Below are 9459 nucleotides of genomic sequence, written 5' to 3'. Positions count from 1 at the left end.
GAAATATATTTATCATTAATTGGCTATGTTTTCACCAAGTTGCTTAATCTTGCTAGAGAAAAGTTCCTTTAAATGTTCCGTTTAGTCTTCTGTGGTGATTGCACTTAGCAAAGCTTTCTCAGACATATAAATATATCTAATGCTATAATCTAAGATTTACCAGTAATCCCTATACAATACTGTGAGAACATGCTGTAGTCGTAAATCTTTTACAAATTAATTTAACTATTTTTATTAACTCAGCTCTCAGCAGTAATAAAATTAGTATCATATGGTGATAAATATGCCATTAAAATAATTATATTAAAATATTATTGCAATAAAAGTCCAAGTCTTTCCTATTCATCTGCTAGTATTGGTACATAATTAGGTTCTAAGGGATCTAGCTTAACTTAATGTGTGGGAAAGTCCTCAGCTATTTTAAACCCTTAGGGTACCACTTAATTCACAGTAGGAAGTCTTAACATAAAAGAATTATTAAGATATTGTGAAAGTTGTTTTCATGATAAAATATATATATATATTTTTTTAGTTGGACTCTCACTCTGTCGCCCAGACTGGAGTGCAGTGGCCGTTCCCGGTCACTGCAGCCTTGACCTGCTGGGCTCCGGCGATCCTTCTGCTTCTGCCTTCCAAGTAGCTGGAACTACAGGCGTGCGCTACCACGCCCGGCTAACTTTTTGATTTATTGTAGAGATGAGGTCTCGCCAAGTTGCCCAGGTGGGTCTCGAACCCGCGGGCTCAGGCAATTCACTCACATCGGCCTCCCAAAGCGCGGGATTACAGGCTGAGCCACCGAGTCCGGCCTAAAATACCATTTTAAAAATTCAACTTCTGTTGCATGAACTTCAATTTAATTATTATAATTTAATAATATATTCTTAATAGAGTGTCAAAGTATAAGTTAGCTATTAAAATAAGTGAGCTATAAGTGTTTTCTCTCTATACTTTTAATAAAGTTATGGCATAAAATATTTGTGCTTCCTAACTATGGAATTAAAAAAATTCTGGTAACTTCCTTATTGTCAGCCTGTGGATGTAAATGAAATAAAAAGATAATAAGGTAAGCCTGCTAACATAATGTTAAGTTTGCTGTAATTGTAAAATAATTTTTCCATTTGTTGAGTGACTATCAAGTTCAGGCTCTTTGTATATATTATGTTTAATATTTTTATTAATCATGCAAAGTTAATAATATTATCTATTTGTCACTATAGAAGAAAGAGAGATTTTGGTGTTACTTATTCTCTGTAGCTAATTAGTAAGTAGTTGAGGTATAGCTTGAGCTAGTTCTGTTTAACTGTTTTTATTTAAATTTCATACTGCTTTAATGATCCCTTGCAGCCTCAATAATAATGCAGTTTAGCAACAAATGCTAAGATTTTCAGGTGTTAAAAAAATTGAATGTGTAATTGTATTATAAAATATTACCTGTGATTTACTGATCAGTTATGACTTGTTCAGACCTTAACCCACTCCTTGATTGGCTCTTAAATAATAAGACATGCTAAATAGTGGTGTATATTTAGGAAGAAACCAGACCTAAGATGGTATGAGGCAAAGATATATAATAACTCCAAATACAAGACATTAAATTACCTTTCAGTAACACAAAGAGGTTAGTGTACCTGCTACGAAAAACTTCCTCTATCTTTATGGTTTTCAACATATTTCTCAAAACTGTGTATAACAGAATACATGTTGACAGTCTGTTTCCCTACATCTTTCAATAAAGTTCTGGCTTCAGTCTCTTTCCACAGTCTTCCAGAGTCAATAGAGGTAGGCTTTTTTTTTTTTTTTTTTTTTTAACCTACAATCTCTGCCTACCCAGGATTTCTCTTATTCAAAACTATTTCATTCTGGTTTCAATATATTAATGCAGGGTTAAAAAAAATTAGAAAATGCCTTCTCTTTTCAAGACAACTGGTCTACAGTAAAGTGTTCTTTTTAATATCAAAATCTTTCTTTTTTTGCATTTTTTCCCATAATATCCCAAATTTTCTTCCCTTCCCCAAGCCTCCAAGGCATTGAGATGTTTATATGAGAAAAGAGTTGTCCAAAATGTACCAAATTGTAAATTGCATAAATGTTATTTCAGTAAATAGTATCTATGTTACGATTAAGATAATCAACCATAAGTTCCATTATTTCAACAAAAAGACTCTTAATTACTGTATGAACTTAATGTTGACACCGTGTTGCCTGCCTTTTTTTTTCTTTTCTCCACCTATATAATCCTCATCTATTCTTCAAGATTCATTTACACCATAGGGGTTCATCATGAGCCATCCAGTCATGTAATAGTTGCCTTCCAACCTAGTGGTTTTATGGCTTTGTGAGCTGCATCTACTCTCTATACCTCTTCTGGTTTATTTCCACATATGCAGGTGGTATTTTTTAAGCTTATTTATTTATGTCTTAGGATTTATAGGAGCTTTAAAGAGGCAGACGTTTGATAAATGGGAAAGGGAAATCAAGTTTTGTGGCTGATTTAAAGATTAAATAGTTTATTAAGGATGGCTGAGATGAAAGTCTTTCATTTTTGAACTCGGATTCTTTTAATGCCTTCTTTGTGATCTGACAAACGTAAGGCACAGAAAGAAGGCATCTTTTACCAAATTCTGCTTAAAAGTCTTAATGCTAGAATTCCATTAAACACAATTTTAGATTTTGAAACTTCAGCAGCAAAGTATTGAGGACAAGTGTTCATGGCTCCTCATAATTATTTTGAAGTTTTTGTGGAAGAGCATCTGGTTTGCTTGATAGGCATTTTATATGTACACATTTGTTACATGAGAGAATGAGACAGGTGTGGCCCTTAAGCTTTGAGCACATTCATGGTTAATGGGTCTAATTTCCTATTATCAATCATACCACCCCTTTATGAAACGTGATAATATAGAAACACACTTCCTTAGAGGACCTAGTTTGAAGGGGAATGCTACAAAGTTTATGGGAAATTCTATTTTCGCTTTTGCATGCAAGTTGCTTTCCTATTTTGATTAAACATGCAGTTACCATCTACTCAAAGGTTCTCAAACTTTTATGCTGACCCGAATCTTATTAAAAATTACACAAACAGAGTTTTATGTTCAGGGATTCTGATTCTAAGTCTAGGTGGAACATAGGAATAAAAATTTTAGCCAGCCTCAAAAGTAATTCTTATAAAGGTGTTATTAGGATAACAAGCTGAAAAACAACCTCATTTGTTATTAAATTGTTACTTGATTAAATAAACATAAAATTTTGAAATCAAATGATGGAAGAGAGTAAAGATGAAGTTCTAAATTGGTACTTTATGCAAATGAAAATAGCACAAAAATAACAAGGAATTTTATTTACAGGAAAATAAGGACTAGGACAGTTCAGGTCCTACCTTCTGCATACACAATACACACAACTTTCATTTTGTGAGTTCTATGCACTGAACTGTGCCTTCCCACCCCACCAAATTCATATGTATAAGTCCTAATCATCATGACACTTTATTTAAAGATAAGGGGGGTAATTAAGGTTAAACAAGTTCATAAGAATACTAATCTTATCTGATAAGTACCAGATAAGTATAAAAAGAGCTACCAGAAAACCAGCACTGTCTCTCTCTCTCTCTCTCTCTCTCTCTCTCTCTCTCTCTCTCTCTCTCTCTGCATGCACAAGAAAGAGGTCATGAAAGCACCCAGTGAGATGGCAGCTGCCTGCAAGATAGAGAGAGAGGCCTCGCCAGAAACCGACACCCTGATCTTAAACTTTAAGCCTTCAGGACTGTGAGAAAATAAATATCTATCATTTAAACCACTCAGTCTTAATGTCAGTCTTGATATTTTGTCATGGCAGACTAAAACAGTAAGCAAAATAATTTTTATTTATAGTTTATCTTAAGAAAAATATAAATGTGATGGAATGTGTTAAGTCAGTACAGATTATATATATTCTTTATGGTCACTAGATATTTATCAAATAAACAAGAAACATGAGTGAGGCCATCTTCTGAGTAAAGTCTAAACATTTCAATATTATTAGACATTTTATTTCTGTAGCATATCATTACTTATAACTTATTCAGCTTAAAAAACTCACTGAGAATAAGCCTCTAGTAAGAGATGAGAGCTTTTAAAATATTTCTATAGGCTTCACCTCCAGCATGTTGAAACAAAGTCTTTTTATATGTGATTATGTTTTAAAATCTTCTTTTGAGGGCAGTAAATCCAAACACTCTTAGAAAAGCTCTTTTACATAAGGTTTTCTCTGTTCTGAAATAAAGTCTTCTCTCCATAGGGCAGGGTTTCCAAACTACTCTTTCCCTACCTGTCTTTGAGCAATTTAATTTTGGTTCTGTTTTCTTTTTTGCATTTTCTAAAAAAATAAACTTCAAAGAAGAATAAAATATATTCAATATATTATAGTTCATATGGAGCATAGGAAACACCATGAGCCATCCAGCTATGTTCAATATAATATAGAATATGCCATTCTGGTGGTGATGGGGGATTGTAAGAAGAAATTCTTATAGGGTGTATGGGGAAAATCTAGGGACAGATTTAGAGGCTCCATTATTAAGTTAAAGTAGCATTATAAAACCTTATTCAACAGAATAACCTTTAATGTGCCATAATTTCGGAAGTTAACAATTTTAGGACTTGAATAATTGACAAAGTTGACTAATTTGGATCGAGGAGCGTGAGAAAAGGAAAATAGGAGTCGCAAGACCAAGGTGACTAGCTAAGGCCAAAACAATAGTGTACAGAATGGGGCAAGGCTCTTTAGATTTCCAGCCATATGGAGGAGACAAGAATGGGATGTACAAGAAAATCTTACAACTAGATTGGCCTTCTTATTTCTCCATGGAGTCAAATTGGAAAGGCATTATCCGTAATCCTTCTCTGTGCTAGAAAGATGTGTTGTCTATTCAATGACTCATTTACTTATTCATTCACCCATTTATTTATTCAAAGCTATTTATTGACTGTCAACTATGTACCTAGAACTGGCCTAGGCAATTTAGATACACCACTGACCAAAACAGAAGGTCTCTGTATTCACCAAACTTGCATTCTTATGATAAGCTTTGGGTGAGACAGTCCGTGAACACTTACATAATGAATACACAACGCTGAAGGAGAACAAAGCAGGGTAAGGGGATAAAAAGAGATTTTACAAAACGGTTTAAGCTTGTTGGAGGAGGTGAAGTGTCAGATATGGACTCTCTGAGTACAGATCAGAGTAAAATGATGGGTTGCTCATACAGATGTCAAGGGGGAGAGCTTTCCAGAAAGAGAGAATAGTACATGCAAAAGCCCTGAATGGGAATTGTGTACATGACTGAGGGAATGCAAGGAAACCACTCTAGCTGGAATGTTAGGAAGGGTGATATGAAAGGAAGTAGAGGGCCAGATTATGCATATCTCTATATGACTTTATTTTATCAAATCGGAAAGACACTGAGGGTTTTCAGCAGAAGAGTAATAGGATTTATATTTTGACTAATACTTTGAAAAGTCTTCACCTAAATATAAGGTAATCTGGGATTCTCTTTTAACTCTATATCTTTGTTAGCTCATGGCTTTCATGTTCTTGTCTTGAGAGTTGCGTGCATCCTAATCTTCATCTTTGTGGTTTGTGTGCTTGGCCTTCTACATCTCAAGAAGTTAAGAATTAGCATGACCTCCCTTCAACAGTTCTAACTTATATATCTGTAAGGACCTTGGGGAACTTTTTAACCTTTGTAAACTAGTTTGCTCACTTGTAATATAAAATTAATTTTAGTATCTTTCTCACAAAGTTGTTCTTAGGTTTGATTGAGATAGTGTATGTACAGTGTTTTAGTATATTATCAGGCATAGAATATATGCTTTATAAATGCTTTTATGATAATGATTAATATTATCTCACATTTATCTAATGGTGCCACAATTCATCCATTACCATGACAAAAATCTAAATGTTCCCTTAGATTCCACCTTTATTTCTTAACAATCCAGTTTCTTTCTTTTCTTTTTTTTTGAAAGCAGGATTTATTGAGAGGATAGAAAAACTCCCACAGTGGGAGAGGACCTGAGGGGGTTGCCCCATAGTCCAATTTCTATACATCAGACACAGTAATCTTTTCAAAATGAAAAGTGTTTACATTATTTCCCTTATTGCAATGCTTCGATAGCCTTCTAATGAATAGAAGTAAAATCCAAACTCATTACATTGGCTTTCAACATCGGGACTGATTGATCTGAGACCTGAGTTATGTCCCCCTCAACTTTTATTACTGTTTTTTTTTTTTTTTTCCATACAACTGTCTTCATCTTGGAACCTATCATCCTCACTCACCTCTCAGGGCTCATTCCCATGCCACCCTTGTCCCAGATGTTTGCAGTAGCGGTCCCTTGTCTTTATTCAAAGCTCAAGTGTCTACAAAAACCCCATTCCTGACAAAAATATGTAAAATATTTCCTATCCCACTTTCCACGTACTGTCTATTGTAATATTCTTTTAAATTTATTTCTAAAGCTTTTGTTTAAGTTTATTTGTTTGTATTTATAATCTGTTTTGTCAGTTGCAAAATAAGTTCTATGAAGGTCACAACCTCCTTTGTCATGCTCATCTCCTGAAACAAGGATGTCACTGACACATGGTAGGAATAAAATCATTATTTGTTGAATGAATGAATGTGCTCATATGGCATAACTTTGTTCTCTAAAGAAGGTTATCAAGGATAAAACAGTCTTTTAAAAGCTCTAGCAAAATTCATCACTTTCACAAACATCTCAGCAATATCTCAATATATCCTAATCTTTTCTGTCCACTCAATAATTCTCCAGTGGATTTATACAAAGAAGATTCTCAATATGGGCAATGCAGAATCTCAAATTACATTTCTTAAAACAATGTGTTCATCTAAATGATGAAAATGATAAATCGACATTGCTATATATTTCAATCTAACAGCCTGTGCATTAATTTGGTAAATATCTACTAAGATCTGAATCCATTTACTACTATTTAGTCAGAGTCTTAAAAATATTTCACACGTACATTTTCCATGTCTATTCAATAGTAAAATTCATCTGGAGAAAAATTGAGAAATCCAGTCAATCAGTTATCTTGAATACATAAATGTTTTTCAGGTTTTTTGTTGCTATCCACAAAAAGAAATTAATTTTACATTGATATTTAGCACACATGTGACTATATTATTGTATACATGTCACTGAAACAAAACTTTCATATATCCCTATTTTGTGTGCTATATCTGATATATTTTTGTCTTACTCTATTCTCCATTTCATTAAAAAAAAAAGTAGGACCTCACTAAATTAATTTTGTGGTCCACTAATGGCCATGATTCACAGTTTGAAAACAACAATTTGAATCCAAATATATGACACTATCTGCCCATTTGTAAACCAGTGTATGTGTGTATAGACACACACACGAAGTGGGATAAATTTGGTGTTAATAATATTATTACAGCTATTGCCTTAGTTTGGGCTGCTCAGAAACAAGTCTCAGGGCAAACATTAACTTCTCCAACATTTGTTTGATTTAGTAAGTAGACCCTACTGTTTTTCAGAAGCTTGAGTATTTATATACTATGTGGTCCTGAAGTACTTCTGAAAAAAAGAATAGATTTATTTTTTAACCAGAGTACATGACACACACACACACACACACACACACACACACACATAGGAAAGGAACAGGAATGGGGGAGGAAATGAGAAGAAATTCCCCAATAAAAATAACTCTCCTTAACTCTATTCTGGAGATATTTAGCTAAAAAATTATTATTAAATGTTTGCAATGAGATCTAATTAAAATGTGTATATATAAAAATTTTAGAGCATTTTTGATGTTAGTATGTTAAATGCTTCTACATAGAAAACCTTTGGAGGTTTGGCAAGACAAAATATACATTACTCGTGAACATGTGTAAAAATGTCTTTCGCATACACTGACCCCATATTCATAATATCTATGCTGCTTCTCCTAACAAGGCATTATTTCACTATTACCAGGGAATTTGAATAGCTGAATCCCTGTAGGAGTTCATGTCTTTGTCTTGTTCCCTTCCCATGTCCTTTGTAAACCTTGGTTCTGGTGTACTTGGAGCTATCTCCTTTATATCACAGCAACCACCCTTTTTTTCCAACAGGACACCATTAGTAAGTAGGGTGATCATATGTGTTTATATGTTCAGGTAAGTTCTTACTAAGGTTGATTTTCCATTGTGATTATTAATAACACCCCTTTTTACAACCAGAAGTAACACAGACTTGACGATAAATTTTATGGCATCTACCCTGTTCAAAAACATATTCTCCTATACCTTCCCTATCTATTGATGATAATGAAGTGAACTATCATATAATGAGCAGTTCTTGTTTCATGCATTAAACAGTTATCTCATCTTTCCAACAGTATGTGAATTAGATATTATTTCCACTTCACAAGCTGGGAAACAAAGGTTCAGAGAGAGTTTTAAAAATATGACCAAAAAGATATAATTAGTAAGTGGAAGAGCCAGAAAGAAATTGAGATGTATTCGACTATGAAGTGCTTCTTCATGGAGAATATATTATTCTGCTTCCATCTGACTAAGAATAGGTCCCACTCTGGCTATAGGGATGTGAGGAGATTACTTTAACTAGTCTTAATTGTAAGTGCTGAGGCTGTGCTTTTAAGCACATGACTTCACAGAATGTATAATTGGGAACTGTAACACATTATTCCGGTGATTTTTTTAGTAAAGCATCTTAAAGGAAAATGTATTCCATGTAATGATTAATATTTATAGTACTATTATACTATGCATAAGCAACATTATTGATTAAATAATTAACTTTTGGACTAGCCTTGTAAATGTATTTTGTATATACATCATAACATTTTTCTATGGGAACATGTTACAAATTACAGGCTTAGAAATAAATATTTAGAAAATAAGTTATTACAAGTTTGAAACTGCCTTCATTATCTGTGATGTATTTAGTAAAATTTTCAGAGATATGCAAAAGTCTTAGAAGTTTTCTTAAACTTAGTATGAAAAAAAATCTAAATCTAAATGTAAACCTGATTTTTTTTCCAAACAAGCTCACTAAAACTTCACTGCAAAAGGGATAAATAATTTATTGATCAATACCCACTTATAGACAAACCACAGAGTGAATGTATTAATTTAGAATTTTAAAAGTGATTCATGCACATTCACCAAACCTATGAAAAAGGACTGTGGTGCCTTTAATCAGAGCTCAAAGACCAAGTACTTATTAATAAAATGCTAGCTTTCTCTTCTTAAATATGTTAAGCACATTCCTTTAATTTTAATAAAGAGAGCTGAGCACTCTTCAATTCACACCCTATTGGAATGACTGGGACTTTTTCCTAAGAAGAAAAATAATGGAACACTTGATCTCAACCAAAAGGCTGAGAAGTGATGAAAACTAATAAAAGAGCTTATAATATATTTGT

This window comes from Carlito syrichta, unplaced genomic scaffold, assembly GCF_000164805.1.
Source record: "Carlito syrichta isolate Samal-C Ts95f unplaced genomic scaffold, Tarsius_syrichta-2.0.1 Scaffold314121, whole genome shotgun sequence".
Classification (NCBI taxonomy): domain Eukaryota; kingdom Metazoa; phylum Chordata; class Mammalia; order Primates; family Tarsiidae; genus Carlito; species Carlito syrichta.
This window is presented reverse-complemented; position numbering follows the sequence as displayed.